Here is a 24,313-nt window from a genome sequence, read left to right as displayed (position 1 = left end):
GTTTGTACCACAATTCCAAAAACTTTCACCACCCCCAAATTCTTTCCATTCTTTGCTCCAAAGCCAAGTTTGGTCCTGTGTACAATGTGTTTCTTGTAAACAGACAAGATCTATGTTTTGTAAAACAATCCAATTGAAAACTAATGTACGTTTTTTAACATTTCTTAAGCCATTTACGTTTATTGATGCTATTTTTATACTCATTGTAGAAGTTTGAAAAGGTAAATTTGTTTACTTCTGATGTAACGTTTAATGACACGTGATGATCTTTAATTTTGTTTCTAAACAATAGACTTTTGACTTCATGAAAAGTATTTACCTTTACGTAAATTTGAACACATACATGTACACTATATACACTACATATCACATATAATGCGTTTGCATTACCGTATTTGGTTAAACATAACAACCTATCATAAATATTCAATAATTTGACTTTATACTGCTCACCTTTCCTGAAACAGTTATTTTTATACATATAATAGATGAAATAAAAACTACAGTCCACAATCAATAGAAACAATATACAAATATGATGTTTGAAAGTAGTGGATATATTTACAAATTTAAAAAACTCAGGCATGCATTTTTTTTTCAATTTTAGGTTTTTGATTTCTTATTAACATATACAGTTTGATTTGACATATTTTGAGTTAAGCTTTTTTCGGTTCAGTATTGGAACGTTTGCTCATTCTATCCGCGGAGGTAGGTGTGGTTGTTCCGTCACTTCTCTTTCGTTTTGGGTCCATTGGTGTGTGTATTTCCATAAATTAAGGATTAAAGTATCTTAAAGATATAATGACAATGAGTAAGTTGATAATACATATAAGAAGATGTGGTATGAGTACCAATGAGACAACTACCCATCCAAGTTACACTTTGTTAAAGTAAACCATTACAGGTCAAAGCTAGTTTAGACTGGAAAAAAAAACTTGTTAAATGCTGTGATTTAGAAATCGGACAGAAAACACCTTCATAACAAACAAAACAACATAACAAAAAACAAACCAGCAACACATGATTCCCACAAAATCGTAAATCATATATGTGTGTACATTTGTACACTAAATATTTAAGATCTCGTTATCAATGATACAACAGTAATGTAAGTTGAAAAGGCCAAAAGATAAAAGTCAAGTTCGTCTTAGATTCCATGTTTGAAATTAGGACATAAATCAATGCGGTAAGTAATTATGTACAAACAATTCGTACAACTAGCATTTAATGTTTTTTTCGGGATTGTAATGTATTTACTGTAAACCAAGTAATTTTTAAAAATCTTTTTTTGTGTCTGTTTCGGGGGTCGCTTCACTTGTGATTATATTTTGGGTGGCTGTAATCAAATTGATAAAATAAAGTTCCACATGATAAACATAATAATAAAAATGACTGAGAGCAACTTTGATCCTCAGCATTTGTTTAATGATATAGCTAATGTCGTGACATGATAGACTATATGTTGTCGTTCTATTATCTATTGCTTAGTGGAAGTTAGAAGGGGATTCCTGACCATTCGTACAACCTTGTTGGTCTGATACATATAACTTGATATAAGGGGTTATGTTTTAAAAGTCTAAAGCTGAAAAAAGCGCTAATTATGAAATTTGAATATCACACTGAAGTTTCCAAGTGCACCGCTGGAATTTACATATACATGTAGACTTCAAAAACGCAACTCCTAATAGTTTGAGACCAAAAGGTTTCTGGCCATCTCTAACTACTGACTTGTTTTTCTATAGATTTATTTTAAAAAAAAAAGTGTTCTTGTACTTGGCTCTAAGTTTATTTATGTTTAAGCGATCGAACCAGAAAAAAACAATTTAAGAAAGGCGCTCTGGACACATCAAAATTATTAATTCATCTATTTGTTTAAAAATGTATACCACGATACATTGTATCTGGTCCTAGGACACCGTTATAGTCCTTAGTAAGGACAGTGGGTTACTTGCCAATTTTTTTTCATACCCCTTCCAAATTTATTTCTTAATGTTTTATGTCTGAAATAGCAAGTAGGGGTGAAATGACACTGTAAAAAAAGTTGAGCATGCATTTTAAAGTAAAGTAGTGATTTGGTCCAGCTGAAAAAAGGTTAAAAACTAGCATTTCGGAAGCTGTCAAAAGAATTCAAGACCCCTATGGTTGTCCATATTTCGAGTTAGAGCCGATGAAGTTTTCTGTCATTAAGATATGATTTGTCCCAAAAGTAGTACAACACTGTAAAATATTAGGGGGGATTTTTTTTTATTTTCATATATAAACTTTAAAAAAAGGCAGTTTACGTGTATATAACTTCTGTGCAAATTGTGGTGTAATCAAATAAAATTGAATGCCGAGTATTGATCTTGCTTTTCAAAAACATATGGTTGAATCACTGAAAGACCATCTTCCTAAATTATTGAAAACTATCATTCTACTTGGACAATAATATCTTGATGTAAATGGGTAACACCTATTCGGGTTTACGCCCTCGAGTGTCTCTATTAAACAAGCATTAAATTTCGAACATATATGAGGGTTTACAGAGTAGAGAAATCAATAATGAGCAAAATATATAGAGAAAAGAGAAAACTGGACCATAAAATTTAAGGAATAAGGAAGAATGTATGTATGTTCTGGTAAATGCCTTCGATATCCGAAAAAACCCTCGAAAGCTGCGAGGGTACAGTGGCATCCATGTACACTCCCTATCGGAATAAATGGAGATATGTCACTAAGTAAACGTATACTTAAATTATTATGAATGAGATATTACAATCAAACGAATAGTGAATTAAAGGCTAAATATAGAAAACAGTCCCATTCCCTTTTCCACCAAGATCATCAATCAGCGACAACATTCCATGCATATTCATGTTGAGAACTATTTAAACAATAGATGCAAACGGGTGCTTTTATAAAATGTGTAGACGGAATGAAATAATAAAACAGAGATAAACGAAGACATGAGATGGAAACTATACACAAGTGACAACCTCTCTTTATACTTATCGCAAGAAAAAGCATGAAAGAAGTCTCAGTTGGTTACAATTTATAACGACCAAAAAAAGATGGCAGTTCGGCACATCGAACAAATCCATTAATGTTTATACTTTATTTTTCTCTCTTGCTATATAGAATTTTGAAACCATGTTGTATAGTGCGACTGTTTTGGCGATATTAATACACATAGCTTCAAGCATTACACAGGACTGCTTCTTCTTCCCTGATAGCCGACTAGAGTGTGTGGAATATATCGACATACAAAAAGCCAAACATGGATGTACAACTTTAAAAGATTCCGTCAAAGTTACCGGGACATCAAATGATATAGATGGTGATAAGTGGATTGAAATCATCGAAACTAAAGGAGAGGTATATCCGTACGGCAGCTATTATTTGATAGGGAGAGGGGCGTGAAGGATGCAAATGTTGTCCTGCATTTCTTCTTAATTGTAATTTCTGTCCTGCCATTTTATTTTCTCACTCTCTTCGGTCCTACCGTTTTTGTTACATGAACTTTAATCCTGTCTTTTTTTGTGTGTAAAATTCCCCGTCCTGCTTTCTATTTTACTCAAAACTCCTCTTATGCTTTTTCAAATTTCCGTCCGAGCCCCCACTCTACCCCACCACACCCTATATCCAAAGGTAGTTTCCTAATCGTCTCTTTATTTTTATCAATTTGCCATAAATTATGTAAATAGCTGTATTTTATTTCATTATACTTATACTTTAATGCAAAATACCACTATTTGCACAGAAGTTATTTACACGTAAACTCAAGTTGATATTCATATTGTCTAACAAATGAAGCATATATACCAGCTTCAGTATAAAGAAGAGTTCATGAATAATTTGATCAACCACAATAAAATTGAGAATGGAAATGGGGAATGTGTCAAAGAGACAACAACCCGACCAAATAAAAACATTTTGAAACATTATTTCAGATCTGTTGTGCCCTAGGGGAAAAAATAGTTTAAAAAATCACTTGCATACTTAGTATTAATTTATATTACTTTATTCTATATAATTTTCATGAATTTATATTTTTATACATTGAGGTCAGAAAATAAGGTCGGATTAACGTTACCATATATACTTAATTTTATCATTTAAAAACCGAGACAATTAATATTAATAATGGAATAAAGTTTGTTGTATACTGTTTACCGTTTTAATGGGACTATTTTGGGGCGCAAGACATTTTAGCGAAAAATTTTGGACTACTAGGAACGTACTAGGGGACATTTTAGCGCCGGGTTAATCCGTTTATCTGTATTTTCGAAAGCACATTTTAGCGAAAACTTATCTTTACTAACTAAGCTTTGGACAGAAGTTCCGTGTAATTCACAGTGAATAAATTATTAGGCAGAGTCGTTCCATGCTCATTATAATGAGCAAATAATAATTGTTACTCAGCTAGTGGCGTTTTACTTTACACTTTATTATCAAATTGCAAACAACAACAAGTATAAAAATACGAAGTATATCCGAATGTGCACCACAATGCAATCTAGACATGATAAAAAGAAAGAAAAGTTCATCTGGCAGAAGTTCCAAATGCTATACAACAGTATTGCACAGGGAGTATATCCAGAACTCGTTCTTTGGAATATAAATTCCCGGCTAGAAAGGAATTTTAACATTACTGGATTTAATCTTTAGTCATTTAGTGCTGTATTTTAATGGACATCATTTGTTTAATATAGTGCTTTTTTGGGGTCTGTTTTTTTTTTTATCTATTATATATTATAAATGGGATAAAAATATTTCGCTAAAATGGACATTGACGATTTAAATTTTCGCTAAAATGGGTTAAAAATTAGGCGCTAAAATGGGTTCTACTTTGGCGCTGAAACGTCCCATTTGTTTCGCTTAAATGTCCTATCAAATCGCTAAAACGTCCTCCGCAGCTATTTTGTGAGAGGATGGATCATTCATTTGGGTGTTAGTAATTTCCATTTTTTATCACTCTTAGGGAGAAAGTACGAAATACGTAAGACTAAAAAATGGAGATTGTTCCAATAACTGCTGCGGTACGTATTAAACTAAAGTTTTTTTAAGAACTTGGAAATTAAATTACAAATTCCAATTCGAATAAAAACAAGATGGAGTTTGAGTGAAGCAACACGTATTCAGATTCTGCCGACTTACTGTCCCAATAAGGTAAAAAACACAACTTATATATTAAATTGAATTTCCTGTATCATTGTTTTGTAAACATGGCTTTATTTTCTTGTTCATGCAGTCGTTAATTTTCCTTATGATGCATTGTAAACTATTTTAATTTTAGATAATTTGTTGAGATCTGGTAAGTATATCTTTACCACGTAAACATAATCGTATTAGGTCAATGACATACTAAATGTTTAAATGCCAAGCCTTTATATGGGTCATATTTTGTATAGTAGAAATGCACTGTAAAAATTTCAATTAAAAGATACGAGACTATATAATTTTAAACAACAAATGAGCGATTAGCTTGCTTTTTAATTCCTAGTGGCCCTCGAACCATCGAATCAAAGTTAACGGTAGACCAAATAAAGAACGGGGTTGAAGGTAATTGGAAATTTAAAAAGCTGTTCTAGATAAAGTACAAAGCCGGGTCAAAGGTGGGGGAACAAATATTTTCTTAAGTGTTTAGATCTAATAATAACTTGGTGGAATTTTTACAAATTTTTACAAAATAATTTGAAGCACTTGAAGATCTTTTTCATTTTGCATATTTTATTTCATTCAGCGGTTAATTCATTTTAAGACCTAATGATATCTTAAATTGATTCTACTCTGTTAATAGACTTTCCACTTTGATGCGATTAATACATTATACTTAAACGTCTATTTTATTACTGATTAAACTGAACATGCATGTAGTTCTGTACAGAATGGCCAGTGCCGGATCCAGAATTTTTCATAAGTGGGGGCCCACTGACTGACCTAAGAGGGGTCCCGCTCCAGTTACGCTTCAATGATTCTCTATATAAGCAACCATTTTTTTTTACAAAAAAGGGGGGCTAGAGCTCCCTGCCCCCTCCCCCCCCTAAATCCGACTCTGATGGCTCTCTTTTTATATTTATATATTTTTACATTTAATGTAATGTTGTATTATATATTATTGAGAGATGAGACTTAAATAAAATATTGAATTGGATTGAATTCATAAACCGAAACGTATAATTGGAAAGCTATCAAGTAGGGGCAAATACTTTTCCATACAATAGACGATTAATCGTTTCAACAGTTACCACTTATAGAAAGCAGCGGCCATTGGATAACATTAAAAGATAAGACAAATATTTTTGTTCCGAATAATCGAAATTGATGAAGGTTTATTTAAGTGCTGGTTAAAAATTTAAAAATTATTTTATAATTCTTTTTTTATAAACGACGATATAATTATTATTATTATTTACCCACAGAAACTAAACGGACGTTTGGTTGTAAGTATGATAACTTGAACAATAAAGTAATGATATTCAAATAAACTGTAATTTGTGCTAATTTTTTACTGTTTAATTATTATGAAGAATTTCAAAAATTTAATGTGTCTATGATTATATTTGTCTTAAATGAGGTTCTTTCTGTACTTTATTTATTTTTACAAAACCATAAATAATGACTAAACGATGAATATAGCAATGATAAAATTAACACGCAGAAAAAACTGAATCCTGCTTCTCTCCTTAAAAAATTATATTTGAAAAAAACTTTCTTCAGTACATCAAGTCAAATTTCAAACACATTATTTGTAATTTGTACTATCAAAAAAAAAAAAAATGTACGATTTCACAAATCAAAAAGACAAAATCATAATTTATCTTGAAAAAAATTATCTGGTATTGTATTGGCGCATAAAGATTTTAAATTAATAATTGAAAAATAAATAAGCATTATATTTACAGTGCTTCTTATCCCATCTTTACTTGGAATACGTAAGTTAAGTATGCTAAATATTTCGTTTAAACTAGATAAAATATGTGGTATGTGTTGTCAAAAAGACAACTCTCTATTCAAGTCATAACTTATATATATAAAAAGTAAACCACTATAGGTCAAAGTATGGCCTTCAAAACGGAGCATTGGATAACACCGAACAGCAAGGTATAAAAGAGGGACGAAACCAAAGGGACAGTCAAACTCATAAATCTTAAACAAACTGACAACGCCATGGCTAAAAATGAAAAAGACAACCAGAAAAACAATAGTACACATGACACAACATAGAGAATAAACAACACGAACCCCACCAAAAACTAGGGATAATCTCAGGTGCTCCGGAAGGGTAAGCAGATCCTGCTCCACATGTGGCACCCGTCGTCTTGCTTATGTGATTACAAATACGGTAAATAGTCTAATTCGGTAGGTCACATTCATGAAAGGGAAGGGATTGCAGTTACGACGTAAGGAACATATCCGATATCATTTGTGAAACGGTTATTCCATAACGGTCAACCAACTCGTGATGGCGTCCGTAAAATTTACGAAGGGATGATTTCAACTTCACCATTTGGAACTCTTGGTTTAATAGCTTCCTTGTGAGCAACAACCCTCTATCAAGAAAATCATGATAGGAAATGCAAGCACGGGAATATCGTATCAATTGGGAGATATATACCCCGTATGCAGGTGCTGCTGGAATGTTGCTACTTAGAAATGGAATCTGTCCCATAAATGACTTTAAAAAATCTTTAACTGTAAAATAACATTACAACATAGAAAGACCCATCTGTTTGTCCTCACAACATTATAATGTTCACCTAATTGCAATTTCTACCAAGAACAGTTTAAAGAAATATCTAAACACCAGTAAAAGTTAAATTGGGAATAGAAATGGTTAATGTGTCAAGGAGACAACAACCCGACCAAAGAACAGAAAACAGCTCAACCATGGATTCTCATTACATGTACATCGAAAAAAAAAAACGTACCCGGAGACAGTTTATCATCTAGCCCCTAAATAAAAATGGATACGAGTTCTGCAAAAATGGATTTCATACAAAACTTGACATTTCAGTGGCAATAATTACAAAGTGGACTTTTCTTGAAACTTTGCAGTTGATATAAACAAAAATTCTAATGACTAATAAATTTTGAAACAAAATACCGTAAGAAATCTCCATGTTTAGGTTATGTTTGGTAACTTTTGGCCAAGATATTTCAGCGGAGAAGATATTTGATGATAGTTTACAGCAGAAAACACCGACGACAAGTAATAGCAAATGCTCACATGAACTTTTAGATCACGAAAGCTATAAACGAATTATAAAAAAAACCAACGCAAAAATCTATTTTATCGCAAAAGAGTGCTCCGGATGGGTAGCCAGTTCAACATTATACTGTACTAAAGCATCGGAAGATACATTTACATGCAATTTGTATGTCATAGTCGCTTAATGTTATGATTTCATTTGATATTCAGAATTAGGCGCCAAAATTATAGATTCCATTGTTAAGCCAGATCATAAAGGACATACAGCTCGTAAGTAAACTATGCAAGGTCAGCACATTGAATATAAACGTCATTGTTGAATACGGATTTTATAATCTGTAATAATTAAAATTGCATGAACACTTTAATATGTGTTCAATTCATTCGTAGCGCGCAACTGTTTCAAAATGACAAGATTTTAAAAAGACTGTTTTACATTGATTGTATATAGATAACGAAACTTAAAAAGAAGAAAAAATATGATAGGTCCGTGTACTTGTTTCTCTAATTAATAAGAAATAATCAATTGAAATTTGACGGGAAATGATTTTCTCTAACATTAGCACCCCCTTTTCTTTCAAATATAATGAAAAAATAACAATAGTTGTTGAAACAGCTATGTTTTTTTAGTGATAACTATTATATTAAAATGTTCACTACTGTCCCATAATTTGTAACGTTTTCATCTTTTATCAATATTGTTGTCAATATAATGGAATTCAATTCGACTGTCATACAAGTGATTTAAAACCAAGTTAAGTTCAATGCTTTCTCCGCAAGGAAATGTTTGTTCTTAGTCATTAATATGACAGCTTTTTCCATTTTAGACGGGCTTTCCGTTTTGAATTTCCGTTGGAATTCCGTATTTTTGTTATTTTACTTCTTACGCCCTTCTTTCATATAAAATACCTCTTGGTAAAACAATTTTGAATTGGAGTAATGGTTGTTCTGTAAAAATAAAGCAATGCATGTGTTTATCTTTTCGAGCGATTACAGATCAATCGACTCCGAAGCTACAAACAACGATAACAACAACCAGACGAGCTATTACTACCACAACTGAGCAGCCTGCAACAACAGCAAAACCATGTGTAGATGAACCGTTAGTGAACTGTCACGACAAGGACATATGTCAGTCACCTTTTAGAGACAGCTGTTCATTAAGTTGTGGAGACTGTGGTACGTTATAGGGATGTCATTACATGTCCAATCATTTAATTTTACTTTATACTAGTATACAATTACTTGTAGTTTCTGTTTGCATCATTTCATATAAATGAATGAATTTTCAAAATAATATCATGAACTTATTCTTTCTGTCTGATTTTTTAGGAACCATGTACCAACAGTTTTTGCATGTGTATATACTGTTCAGTGTCGAGCGCTGGAGATTCTGGTTTCAATTAAAAGTCGGGTCAAATCTAAGAGTTGGAAATAGACATTTTCGCTAAGCATGCAGCATATGGAAGCAAACATCAAACAGCACAGATTTGCTATTTTGTTAGGGTGGCATGTGTTCCTTTAAACTTGTGAACTAGCAGGTTTAAAATCGTGATCAGCACACACATCTAGTACATACATGTATTAGTATTACATCTGTATGCATAGGGCTGGATCTCATATAACACAAACATGTTATAGACCTGAAAATGCATTAGTCTTTTGAAAATTACCATTGAACGTTAAACCAGAATCCATCCATCAATTGTCTACTTAAACTTACATTTTAATTACCTTTCAATGTAGTTGTTAACAATAGGCGTAAGCAATTATTGAAAAATTCTATCAACAGTAATTAAGTTTAGGATCCAAATTCAAGGAATTACCGAAACATTTTTGAAAGGTATTTCGGATTCTTCTTAAAGGAGTAAGGACCTATTTTGGCCTCAAATTTCATGTTCATCTGACCACTTTTTAAACACTTTTAAATTAGTGTCTATTTTATTTGAATCAATTAGTTTATGTGAAAGATTTGAACTGATTTAGTCATAAACACGCACGGATTCAAGCTTAAATATGAAAAATCTACCAAATATGCCGAAAAATGTCATTTTTCAGGTGTTTTTTTTGTGTCTAAAAAAGAAAGTGGCCGCATCCGTGTTCATCTTCAACCTTTATATATGTTATGCATTATCATAAAATACAACTTACATTTCAATATTAAGGATGAACTCGAATGCGGCCACTTTCGTTTTACACGAAAACCGTCTAGAATTTAACTAAAATGCTATAATTGTGAAGATTTCAGTAATTTAGCTAGCATGACTTAAGGGTGCTTGTACCCGATATATGTGCATTGTATTGTCAAAATCAGCCTAAATTTATGTCGCAGAAGCATTCTACTGTCCAATGAATAACTAAAAGTTTACATTTTAACAATTCTGTAAAACTGCTATATTTTGGGGCCAAAAAGGGGTCTTACTGGACCTACTCCTTTTAATTTGATTATTTAGACCTACTTGAACTGCATTTAGAAATTGAACAAAATGTATTCAATGAAATACTTACTATGGTCTAAATTAATATAACGAATTATTTCTTAAAAAAAGGCTCTAAACTACTCCAAGGCTAAAAAAAAATGTGAAGATAGAAGAAAAAAATAGATTATTAAAATTCTATGTTTCATGTTATAGTTCCAGTAACGACCAGGAAGCCTTGTGTTGACAACAGATTTGTACAATGTCAGGACCAATCAGCTTGCTCGTCAAAATATAGACAATACTGCCCTGAAACCTGTGGTCTTTGTGGTTTGTTAAATATTATCTTATTGTTTTGAAATTTGAATATAACCACTTCCTAATAGAATTTGGTTTGCACCGACATTCGACGACAGTTTTGTTTTTTCTTCCCATTTTTATTTAAGACGGCAATGCCCACAACCACTTAGTCGAAATCGGATTAAGGTCTCCGTAACTCAATGAAATCCTGCTGACAAGTTACTGTTAAATATAAGCAGCTTAAATGTGGCAATTGTGACAGTTTCTGTGTTATTAACATAGCTGGCAAAGTTTGCTAATAAATAAAAATGCAGCATTCAACATCTGTAAGCTACTGTTCGTGTGAAAAATTTGTTGATAAAAAATATACAAAATCTTAAGTTCTGAATATCACGGATAAATCTTTAAAAGTACAATACTAGTATGTGAAAGATTGTACGAGTTCAGTTTAACAAAATTTAAAAAAGGAGAACTATTCCAACTGGCCTTGCAGTTTACAATATCAAATAATGTAATAGCATATCAAACCAAAATTGAAAAAAGCACCTGTTACAATATTGACTTTACAACAACAAAAAAAGAAAAGAAAAGTTTTTATTTTATATTTTGTAAATAAAATCTTTATTACAAGTAATCTCTTCCATTGACTACCATTATATTTTCCATATGTTTTCACAGGTTATAATAATATAAAATTGCAAGTGACTTCACCAAAAACAGTGACAACAACTAAATCACCTACAACAACAGGATGGTTACACGTAAAAGGGAAACGATGACCAATACTGGTTACAGACATATAGTATGCTGAATGAAGGCAGTGAACAGTGAAAAAAATCATTGTTTCGGTCTAAATTAATAAAAAAATAAATAGGTGCATGTTTCTTGATTAATATTGTCAAAAGTAAAAGATAAAGGTATACTGCAATAATTATTATAATTGCAAATTGCCTATTTGTTTCTCTTTAACAAAATGCAAAACATTCTCGTTTATACGAAAAGCACATCATATAGATATAGGAAGATGTGGTATGAGTGCTAATGAGACAACTCTCCATCCCAGTCACAATTAATAAAAGTAGACCATTATAGGTCAAGGTACGTTCTTCAACACAAAGCATTTTCTCACACCGAATAGCAAGCTATACAGGGCATAAAACAATATTAGTGTAAAACCATACAAACGGAAAAACCAACAGTCTAATCTATATAAAAAACGAGAAACGCTTATATACCACATAAACAAACGACATCTACTGAACATCAGACGCTTGAATTATTGATTTATGAGTTTGACTGTTCCTCTGGTATCTATCGCTCCTCATTTTGAAAGATGCATTATATAAGTACAGGTGCAAACAGATGTAGTGGGTTTAAACGTTTTATTAAGTACCTTCTAAACGATAGTGTAACATTACAACATAGAAAGCCAAACTAAAATATCAATTGAATTTCATAAATGACTGTTAAATAAACTATAAACAAATGTCAATATTATATGTTAAGCTAAATCAATTTCCTATTAAGAAAGGCTGATCTGTATTAATTTCCTTAACTATGAAATTTCATTAAAAGTATAAACTATAAGATTAGTCCTTGGATATTTCATATGTTTACAAAAAGGTTACCTAACCTATAAACACAAATGTATCACTACCTCCATAGTAGTTGACTACTAACACAAAGGTTCCTGGTTCGATTCCCGTTCAGGATGAAAATTTCAGGAACTCAATTTTCGGCTCTCCCTTGACACTATTTGCGAATATGGTCTTGAGGAAACGATGATAGTCCGTCGGAAGGGGACGATAAATGGCTGACCCGTGTTCAGAGAGAGAGGTATATATCTTGCACGACACTCTTGTAGATTTCAAAAAAGAGTAGGCTAATGCCGCTACAAGGCAGCACTCTCACCCGCAAAGTGGAAAGAGATTAATATAAGCTGCACATTGTTGCAAACCTTGTTTCCCAATCCACTATAAATAAATATGTTTAAACTATCACTACCTCCACCTGCAACAGCTCAACGATGACAACAAACACTGCACAAACAATCACTGTGTGTGACAATAACTCGTATGCGGAGTGTAAAAAGTCAAGAATCTGCACTTCTAGTTTGAAATTATTTTGCCTAAATGCATGTGGGCTTTGCAGGAAGTAGCTATTTAGATATTTACAATTGCAGCGGGATTAAACGTTTTAAAATCATCTCCCTTATCTGAAACTATCGTGTAACATCACAACATAGAACTGTTTACTCTGCCAGAGCACCTGAGAGCACTTCAATTTTCGGTAAATTTGGTTATTGATAACCATTCTGAAGTTTCTGTGTAGTTGTGTTCGGAATTGTTTGTTTTTTCGTCGTTTTCAGGATTTCGATTTATATCATGGCGTTGTTAGTTTCTCTTCGAATTGTGCGTTTTGCATTTTGCCCATGTATCTCGTGAAAAAAAGGAAAGTGTCTTATACCAATTTTTCCGCGAGGAATTTTGAATTGATCTACATGTAGTAGTTCCCCCCCCCCCCAAAAAAAAACAACCCAACATAATCCTTTTCTTGAGCGTGAAGAGTGGGAAAACCAGGACCAGGCATAATTATCTATCCCCTAAATAGGACGAAAAGCTAAAACTTTCCGTTATGGTAACGTATGGTAACGTTGGTGGCGTGAGTTGGAATTAATTTATTCATGATCAATTTCATACTCCTCCGTGAATCTTTGATCTGTGATGTGTCGTTTTCTGTATACAAATGAGGAGATACGGTGCGATTGTAAATGAGACAAGAGATAATAGAGTAACGCCACAAGAGTTTAAATGGAGCGGTAGTAAAGCAATTATAGGTTACCAAGTCCTTTGACAACGAGATAAATCTATATTGTGTAGTCGACTATAGATAGCCTCAACACGAGTAAGTCGTAAGAACAAATGGTCCAACCCATGTTCTAGTTGACGCTCTAGTGGAAAGCTAGGGTATTTGGCTTGATGGTAACAGATGTTGTAGGAATGTAAAAAACATGTTGTAGTTACAAAATGTAGTTTTAACAGTATTTATTGATGAAAAATTGCTACAATAAAATATTTCAATGTTACACGAAGTTCAAATATGGGACTCTGAAACAAGTTTGAAAAAACTTATATAAATCCGTCTTCCATTGGTAGTTGATAAACTCTCGTTTGTTGATAAAAGTTTATGACATCTTGGAAATATATATACAGGTCTTCTGGTTAAACTGTTGTTTGCTTTTTAGATAAAACATAACACATTTAGTTCATGTTTTTAATTCTTTCAATGATAGGATACTTTTCAACATTAGCTGGAATAGGTCTGTCTGCATACAAGCTCCACATTCATAAATGATATACAGCAAAACTCTCAGCGCCCTTTAGTGTAAGGTTCTTTTTATTGTAGATTTATAGTTCCATAATTATGTTTCATTCGAGAATGCAAAGTTTTTTGAATTTTTGAAATACTAAGGCTTTTCTACCTCAGGAATAGATTACGTTAGCTGTATTTGGCAAAACTCTTTTGAATGTGTGGTCCTCAATGCTCCCTAACTTCGTACTTAATTTGGCCTTTTTAAAATTTCTTTTATTCGAGCGTCACTGGTGAGTCTTTTGTAGACGTAAACATATTATTTTAATCCTGGTATCAATATAAAGTCCTTTCAAGATATTTTCACCCATGATAATGTGCCTTTGATGTATCATAAATGACGGAAGCAAAGATGAACAATTTTTTAATATCTGGTTTCAATCTCATTAAAATTACCTCGTTTAATTGTTCCTGTTCTGATATGTCGCGCATCAAGGTTAGATCCTTGATGTGCGACATATCAGAACGGGAGTAATTATAGGATTTAATTTTAATTAGATTGCTCTGGTATTCTTGTGCGTTTTCTTTACTTTATAACGTCCAAGCGATCTAAAACAACTGTTTTGTCAGCTATGTTTATACTTGGTATTATCTCTAAACGAAAACAAAAACCAACTCTTTCCTAGAGGATACAGTTTTTTTCGAAGTGCCTGCCATATGTTCTTTTTTACAAAGTTCATATTCAATACCGTGTGGTCTGTAATCTAAATGGGAATAGGTCGGATATTTGGATAAAGTCAATATATGAATGAAAATCATTTTTCGAATGCAAATGACACCCAAGTAACAAAATGAACTCCTAATTGGATCTAGCCTAATTTGAGTATAGTTATTAGATCCATCTTTCAGTGTTAGATTCATCATTCGTGTCAAGCCGGCACCACATAAATATTGCCTTATTATCGTGAACAATGACTTATGATAATCTTTAAACTTAAGTTTATCTTGAGTATCACAAGGTTGGACTTCAAGTGACATAAAGCGGTAAGAAACTATGTACAGCACAATTTCACATGAATGCCTTTCAAGAGATAATAGCTGGACAGTAATGGAGCTGCATTTCTTTGAAGCGAAAATTGTCTATTCATTATTCCTTTTTTTTTTTTATCTTACACATGTTTTACCAGTTTACATGTTTCTTAATTACACTGGTTGGACAGGGATCACGTGAAATATTTATGTCACAATATTCACGCATATCAAATAATACTAGTAAATCATTACGATATTTTTTTTTATGATTTCACAATTTACATTTTTTTTAATCACATATACCCTTTCCGTTTTTATAAAGGTCTTATTGTAATAAGTTTCCTTTGTTAGAAAAAGTTAATAGTCATTGGATGCAGTTTTGATTTCTCTATCCTATATACCAATTTACCTCATATTATAATTAAGAAAAATTAACACACCTAATTAAATGGGCATTTAAAAAGATAGAATGCTAACACATATGTTAAAACTCTAATAGGTCATTTTTTAGGAGCAATAAACAAAAGAACTATGTCAATTGGATATGCTTTGATACTATATCTGCCCTTGAATTTTGAATCAATTTTTCTACACCAGATGCGCATTTCGACAATACATGTCTCTTCAGTGATGCTCGTGGCCAAAATATGTAAAATCCAAAGCTTTTATTAAAGATGAAAAACTATATTCAAAAAGTTCCAAAACGTATAGCCAAATCCTTGAAAGGAAACAAAGCTTTGCACTAGAGAGATACACTCCTTAATTTATAATAATTTGTCACATTTTGAAACCGCAAATTTAATAACACAAACAATCCGTTTTTTCATGCCAGTACCGGAGTACTGGCTACTGGGATGGTGATACCCTCGGGGACTAGCAGTTCACCAGCAGATTCATCGACCCAGTGGAAGTGATAACATTGACGGTCCCAATTTTTCTGCACCAGATGCGCATTTCGACAATACATGTCTCTTCGGTGATGCTCGTGGCCAAAATATGTAAAATCCAAATCTTATTTAAAAGATCGTTACGATACTTTTGTTAGGTCATTAAAGATTGCATATTTTGATTTTAATATTGATTCACTTTTAGGGTCTTTGCATCGGAATTAAACACATTTATTTTCAACCCAGTTGTTGGCATGACACGGGAGGGATTGTGCCTGATATTCATATGATGACGACATAATCTTTTAAGGTCTGGAGCTGGCATGTCAGTAAATGATAGTAGTCTGTTGTTATTTATGTATTATTGTCATTTTTTATTTTCTTTTATTACCTTTTCTGAAATCGGACTCGGACGTCTCTTGAACCTAATTTTACTGTGCGTATTGTTATGCGTTTACCTTCCTTCATTGCCTAGAGGTATAGGTGGAGGGTTGAGATCTAAAAAAATCATGTTTAACCCCGCCGCATTTTTGCGCCTGTCCCAAATCAGGAGCCTCTGGCCTTTGTTAGTCTTGTTTGATTTTAATTTTAGTTTCTTGTGTATAATTAGGAGTTTAGTATAAGGTCTATTACCATTGAACTAGTATAAATATTTGTGTAGGGACCAGCTGAAGGACACCTCCGGGTGCGGGAGTTCCTTGCTGCATTAAAGACCTTTAAGTGACCTTCTGCTGTTGTCTGTTCTATGGTCGGGTTGTTGTCTCTTTGACAAATTCCCCATTTCCGTTCTCAATTTTAATCTCCATTTCGTAATTTTGTGTTGAGGCAGTTTACAATCGTAAAACTGCACCTGCATATCGAAGGATGATACCTATAAAGTTAAAATTACCAGATGTACAATGAATTTATTAAAATGTGAAATAAGGTACTAATCTATGGAATGCTAGCGAGATATATTTGCTTATTTATTTTTCAATTACAACCATGGCTCTATATTCTTTCCTGCTACAATGTTGTAAAATCACATTTGCTGTGTTGATACCAAATTTACCAAAAGTCTTAATGGTGCTTTCACAAAAAAATTAATGGTGTTTCCACAAAAATGTTAATGGTGTTTCCACATAGAAGTTAATGGTGTTTTCACATAGAAGCTAATGGTGTTTTCACAAATTTAAGAATGTTAATGGTGTTGCCACAAAAATGTTCATGTTGTTTCCATGAAAATGCTTATGGTGTTACAACTTAAATCGGATAACGTTTCGTATATCTGTTATACACTATATGTTTCAAGACAGTTTCCATTTTGAAAGTTTTGTATTATTATGACATTTTGTTTAAGGTTTTGGTTTAAGACCTGGATCTGTTTTTTTTAAATTGATTTATGAGTTTTGAACATCGGTATACAACTGTTGCCTTTATTTGTAAAATACAGCTACTTTATTATAAATAACTACATGTAGCACGAAGGATAGATAAACTATGTTTCAATGTGATTATGGTTCTTGAGAGTTTCGCATTATTGTTCGAAACCTATAGTAAAATATTATAAATACCACGAGGAGATAATTAGCACAATGAATAAAGAACAATTAAACTTTTATATTTGCATGACAATGTTCACATCATTTGATAAAAGAAGAAAGGATTAGCTGTTTCTATGATATTTATATTTAACAAATTCATGTTCATTTTTCATTCTTTCTAAAGTACTGTTTTGATTTTTTTCTTTTTTTTATATAGACTCACAAAACATGTTGCGTTGTGTGACAATATGGGCAATATTGATTAATATAGCCTTAGGTCTTAACCAGGACTTGGTGGGATCTGGTAAGTATTTTTCTGTAGATATTCATATAATGAAAAAAAACCTTGTAGTTATTAGTGTTTTAAATGCCTTTTATTTGTCTATAGTGTAACAGTTTTGTTTTCTGCTCTTTTTGCAAGGTTGTTGCGTCTTTGACACATTCGCAATTTTTATATACATTGCATGCTACACATATAAAAATATGTACGTTCTTTTAATCCATATAATATTAAGGAATAAACTGGAAAAACTTTTTGAAGTAAAACCATTAATTCTAATTATTCAAATGTGTTTTTCATTGAGTGAATTTATTATACCTTTTATGAGTTTAAATGCAACCCTGGTATATTTCGCCCCCTTTCATTTTTACAATTTGCATATCTTCATTTGCTTAATAAATATCAAGGAACGACACATGGTCAAACAGCATGACCTGATACAGCCACACAAAAAGGTTGCGCAAATCAACTTCTTCGTTCGACTAGATGACTTGCTATATTTTCGTTCTACTTACTTTTCAACCTGTTTATAATTACGTGCCAGCGTGTATAAAATGTCGACATTTTATCAATATCCCTTTTCAACAGGATAAAGGAATATAAAAGAACCGAAGCAATTTTCTAAATATTTATCATTTCACATGGACAATAACCGTGTTACATGCTTTATCCGAAACTTAATATGAAAAATTCATACTTCAAATAAATAGATTGATTTTTTATGCCATTTTTATATGCCGTTTCTTCATGTCATTTTTTTTTCAGATAAGAGAGGATGTAAGTATACTTTTGAAAAAAAAACCATATATTTGATAAGTCGCTCTTATTTTGGATTGCAAACAAAGCCATATTCTATATTTGTCCACAGTCAATAAACTGTTGCCAAAGCCATCATCTATGTGCAGCAGCAGCATAGGCAATCATACCACACATTCCTTTTTTATACTTGTAAACAAAGCCATGTTCTATATCCAATGTATAACATTTGTAGACAAAGCAATGCTTTAATTCCAAATAAAATTGCAACTATCAACATAAGTTGTATTTGTAACAACTTTAGTTACTTATAAGTTGTAAAAATAATGGACATTTTCGTTGGTGCTGTTCACTGAGAAATTAACGAAAATAGTTCTAAAAGTAAGTTACCCTCACGACACTTACCAAAGAGGATATGCAGGAACTTCTTAGGAAGAAAGATAAGAAGTTAGCAATATCCTTTAACTCTACTTTCCGCTATATAGATGACGTTCTTTCACTAAACAATTCAAAATTTGGTGACTATGTGGATCGCATCTATCCCATCGACGTGGAGATAAAGGATACTACGGATACAGTTAAGTCGGCTTCATATCTTGACTTACATCTAGAAATTGACAATGAGGTTCGGTTGAAGACAAAACTTTAAGACAAAAGAGATGATTTCAGCTTTCCAATTGTGAACTTTCCATTTCTAAGTAGCAACATTCCAGCAGCACCTGCATACGGGGTATATATCTCCCAATTGAAACGATATTCCCGTGCTTGCATTTCCTATCATGAGTTTCTTGATAGAGGGTTACTGCTCACAAGGAAGCTATCAAACCAAGTGTTCCAAATGGTGAAGTTGATATCATCCCTTCGTAAATTTTACGGACGCCATCACGAGTTGGTTGACCGTTATGGAATAACCGTTTCACAAATGATATCGGATATGTTCCTTACGTCGTAACTACAATCCCCTTCCCTTTCATGAATTTGACCTACCGAATTAGACTTTTTACCGGATTTGTAATCACATTAGCAACACGACGGGTGCCGCATGTGGAGCAGGATCTGCTTACCCTTCCGGAGCACTTGATATCACCCCTAGTTTTCGGTGGGGTTGTGTTGTTTATTCTTTAGTTTTCTATGTTGTGTCATGTATACTATTGTTTTTCTGTTTGTCTTTTTCATTTTTAGCCATGGCGTTGTCAGTTTGTTTTAGATTTACGAGTTTGACTGTCCCTTTGGTATCTTTGGTCCCTCTTTTACATATCTCATTCTAGTTATAAATCGTATAACGGTAGGTTTGCCGGATAATGTGTGCTTCATCAAATCAAAATGGCTGCCTTTCAAACGTTGCTTATATGTACGCATTGAGGTACAAAGGTTTGATAGAATCGACATACTTCCGTCATTTTGATATGGAGAGACATTATCGATTGTCAAAAATGATACATACACTGTTACAATTAGTATAGAGAATATAATGAAAAATCAATTTCTAACAAATTATTTATTTAATTATTTATAGCATTCATTTTCTTTATTTAATTAATTCAGTTTTGAAAAAAAGATAATAACAACTAGGTTTGGCCACAGACACTGAACAAGATAAAATTGAGAATGTAAGCAAAAATGCTACTGTGTTTCTTTAAAGAGACACTAAAAAAGACATGCCAGACTGAATAAATTATAATTTAATATAAAAGGACAATTTTTTTCTAAATATTTTTTCAGGTAAGTGAATTCAAACTAAAAACAAAAAATAGAAAGCCTGGTATATTTGAGTGTTTATAACCACTAGTTCGATTTTATTGTAAAAATGATTTTTATATACATACAGTGCTTCATATGGGTTTACGTAAGTAACATAATATTTAATATAATTATACCCCCGCTTTTACCTCTGTCTGTCCATCAGTCCATCAGTCCGTCAGTCCGACAGTCCAATGAATATTTTTCGTCACATTTTTCTCAGTAACTACACTACCAGGATTTCTGAAATTTGGTTTCAGAGTTTTTATATGTCAGCTATACCATGTGATGCGTTTTCAGATTCACCACTTGACAACTTCCTGTTTACCGAACACGTGCATATTTTGACACTATTAATATTATCCACTTGCGGCGGGGGTATCATCAGTGAGCAGTAGATCGCAGTTTCACTTGTTTTATCTATTTTTGACAAAGTCGTAGCATGATCCTTAGGGATACAAAGGGAAGAAGTGCCAGCTGATAAATATCAGTCAGTGATAAGGCCACAAACAGGGAATTGGCTTGTGTCTATTTTCTAATCCCTGAGCATTACAAAATGAAAAAGACCTTTATCCCCCCACCTCTCCCACATGACAGGATTAGTTATTTGAAAATTATTTCGTTTTAAAGGTCGACATAAAGACTATAGTATACTTGATACAAAACAAAACGAACAAACGCAAAATCAACAAATACTAATTAAATACAAAGGTTGAATTTTTATAACAAGGCAGGATAAGTAGTTCAAGAATCGCCTTACTATACATATTTGCTACATGCAATTTCATTTGATAAAGATGTTATGTAGATATTGTTTACGGTCCTGATATGGATTACATACTAGACAATAACAATCAAAAACAAGGAGTAACCAAAGACTCATTAAGCCAAAGGACATTTACATAACAGTTATAAATCAGAAATAAGAAACAACACGAACTCTACTAAAAACCGGGAGTGCTCCGGAAGGGTAAGCATTTCCTGCACCGTATACGGCACCCGGCGTGTTATTTCTTATTCAGTTTGGTAATGATGGAAGGTTATTATGACTGAGGAAGAATATCAGATATGATTTTTGACACACTTTTGTCATAATGGCCAACTAGCTCATGATGGCGACCGTAAATTTTCTTGAGTGATGACCTTGATTTGATAGAAGAATAATTGATTAAAGAATAATTGTCCATTTATACCCAAAAAGGCAAAACAACAAACCCAGAAGAATATAAAACAATATGGTGCTAGAATATGAAAAAGAGAGTACTAGGTAAAATGTATAATAGAGAAATGGCTCTTACAGAATTTAAGGCGACACATTAAGATTATTATTCGTGGAAGACAAATAAATATTCAGAAAAAATAACATTGTGTATAAATGTTTTAAATTTTTATTCATTTTGCATTTTAATACGCAGAATTCGCCACAGATTTAATAAACTCAATTATAAAGACGGATCATAAAGCTGGTAAGGTAACAATGGGTATGTACATTGTGTACTAACAAAAATCAGTCAACTTCAAGGTTTTCTTTTTATCATTTCATAGCTGAATTATTGAACAGAGTATGTATTCTGTTAGAAAATATCAGCTTAAATATTGCATGTTAGATAATGGACTGTCCATAGATCTAGGTAAAAACATATTGCAAGTAATACTTGCCAGAAAACTGATATAACACCAAAACTTAACTCTAATTTAAACTGAATTTTAAAAAAAGGGAAGTCAATATGACATGTATAGATTGAAAAAAAACAGTAGACTTTATCAACAAACATAACGGCTGGAATACAACTAACTGTCATAAAGACCATATTCCTAACTTGAAACATACCTGTTCCAAACACAAACCTGGTCTTACAGCTGACGAAAGAGGCTGCAGAATGATAGGATTTGTGTTTGCCTTAAATTGTGTCCATGCAAAAAAGGCACGAAATACATCTTGAAGTCATCCAATTCACCATTTTCTACAAAAGTAAATACCAATTAAGGAATGATATTTGTTATCCATTGATTTGATGTGTTTGAGCTTTTGATTTTGTCATTTGATTGGGGACTTTCCTGTGCGAATTTTCCTCGGAGTTCATTATTTTTATAATTGTACTTTTAATTAACGTTTAAATCTATGTTTTCTGTTTTGTGTCTTTTAACCATTTTTACATTATGTGTTCAGATAGAATATAAACGTTTCACATTGTATATCAATTTATGTATTATATTGACAAGACTGCAGCGGTAACCCCTGTATACATGGTCAGTGTTCAAATACACCATCTGGATATCATTGTGTGTGCTATGCAGGATTTTCCGGAACTTCATGTGCCAAAGGTAGGCATCAAAAATGATTTTAGATTTCATGTTAATATAAAAAAAACACTTGAAAGATACCAATGGTATATTTTTGAAACTCGCCATAAATGAAAAACATACAACGTCATTGCAAAAAAAAAAAGATATAAGGCGAAAAGAAAAAATCTAGAAAACACTACTACATAGAAAACTATAGATTGAAGTATAAAACTTAAAACCATTGCTTCAATTTGTGTTTCCGTGATTACTGATGGATTAATAGATGGGATGGATTGATGGCTCTATGCATGTGTTCATGTGTGCACATGTTTGTGTTCATGTGTGATTGTGTAAATAGGAAATTTTATCAAATTTAGAAAATGTATTGCACAGGATCGTAGGCAGAGTTTGAAAACAAACCATTGCAATTGTTGTGTTAATATTCCATGTTTCTCTAAAGATAAATATAGCTGAATAATAATTTTACAGACAAATTGTGTCAAAACATTTAGAAACAACCGTGTAAAACTTAAAACGTAGACATTGTTCATCAAACATGATTTCACGCGATAAAAGTACAGTACGGGATATTTGATTACAAAATACATTAATTGTTATGTAGTGCTGAAAAAGAAATCGCATCACGTTACATACTAAGATAAAGCTGGATAAACCAGATTTCAGAATCTATCAATTCTCCTCATTTCAAAATATCTCTTTATAAACTTTACAAAAATATGTCATAAGATATATATTCATGACGTTAACTTTTTTTCAAAAGCGATTCCATTTACAACGGCTACATCAATACAAGAAGCAACTCTGTCAACCGCTGGACGAGAACTAACTATCGCAACAACAACAAAACCCTGTGTCGATGAACCGTTAATCAACTGTCAGGATTTAGGGATATGTAAATCTCCTTTTAGAGGCAGCTGTCCGTTAAGTTGTGAAATGTGTGGTATGTTCGAATTATTTAGAGCTATCAAAATATACTACTTCGTTTTATATATGGCTCATATTGTTCATTACCAGAGATTGATAATAATGTTCCTTTGTTTTTACTATTGCTCTTTCACTTCGTAGATTATTTGGACTTGTGAGTTTTTTTATTTGAAGGTCACTGACGAGTCGTTTCTACAAGTAATGCACGTTTGGTTAACAAGTGTCTGGTATCTTCGATGAGAGTCACTTAACTTGAAGATAAATATCTAGAAATAATTTCGTCCCTTATTTTAGGTACAACTTTCATCCAATTTGTAATTATTTATCGGATTTCCTGGGGAAAATATCAGTTTATTATATATATATTAATTTGGCGATGAACGCCCGTCGGTTGGTTACCAAACAGTGTCCATGCAATAACTTTAAAACGCTTTTACGAAATTTTTTCAAGTTAAGAGATATATATGTTGTTTCCTGTAACAATTTCGATTTTCACGATTTTAGCTTTATCGTTTTGAGTTGCGAAAAGTGATTTCTGCTTTTCCATTTCTGAACCCTACAATCACTCGTAATTATTTTCCTTGATCGAATTTGGGGGTCTAGATTTGCAAATATTATGTTGGAAATTCCAGACAGACTCTTTATTT

At 32.5% G+C, this 24,313-nt stretch overlaps 2 long non-coding RNA genes across 3 annotated transcripts; both read left to right on the top strand.

Moving 5' to 3' along the window:
- Positions 1-1,107: 1,107 nt before the first annotated feature.
- Positions 1,108-5,293, top strand: LOC134691998 (uncharacterized). Its single transcript, XR_010102199.1, has 4 exons — positions 1,108-1,186; positions 3,118-3,354; positions 4,961-5,018; positions 5,276-5,293. It is a non-coding gene; the product is annotated as an uncharacterized LOC134691998 (long non-coding RNA).
- A 1,591-nt stretch (positions 5,294-6,884) lies between these two features.
- Positions 6,885-11,730, top strand: LOC134693885 (uncharacterized). 2 transcript variants are annotated; one of them, XR_010102507.1, is made up of 5 exons: positions 6,885-6,914; positions 8,402-8,461; positions 9,188-9,370; positions 10,825-10,938; positions 11,587-11,730. It is a non-coding gene; the product is annotated as an uncharacterized LOC134693885 (long non-coding RNA). The 2 variants fall into 2 exon arrangements; XR_010102506.1 differs by having other exon boundaries at positions 9,179-9,370.
- Positions 11,731-24,313: the final 12,583 nt, after the last annotated feature.

The sequence above is a fragment of the Mytilus trossulus genome, chromosome 12 (genome assembly GCF_036588685.1).
Source record: "Mytilus trossulus isolate FHL-02 chromosome 12, PNRI_Mtr1.1.1.hap1, whole genome shotgun sequence".
NCBI lineage: Eukaryota > Metazoa > Mollusca > Bivalvia > Mytilida > Mytilidae > Mytilus > Mytilus trossulus.
Note: the sequence above shows the minus strand (reverse complement) of the source record. Positions and strands in the feature narration are given on the sequence as shown.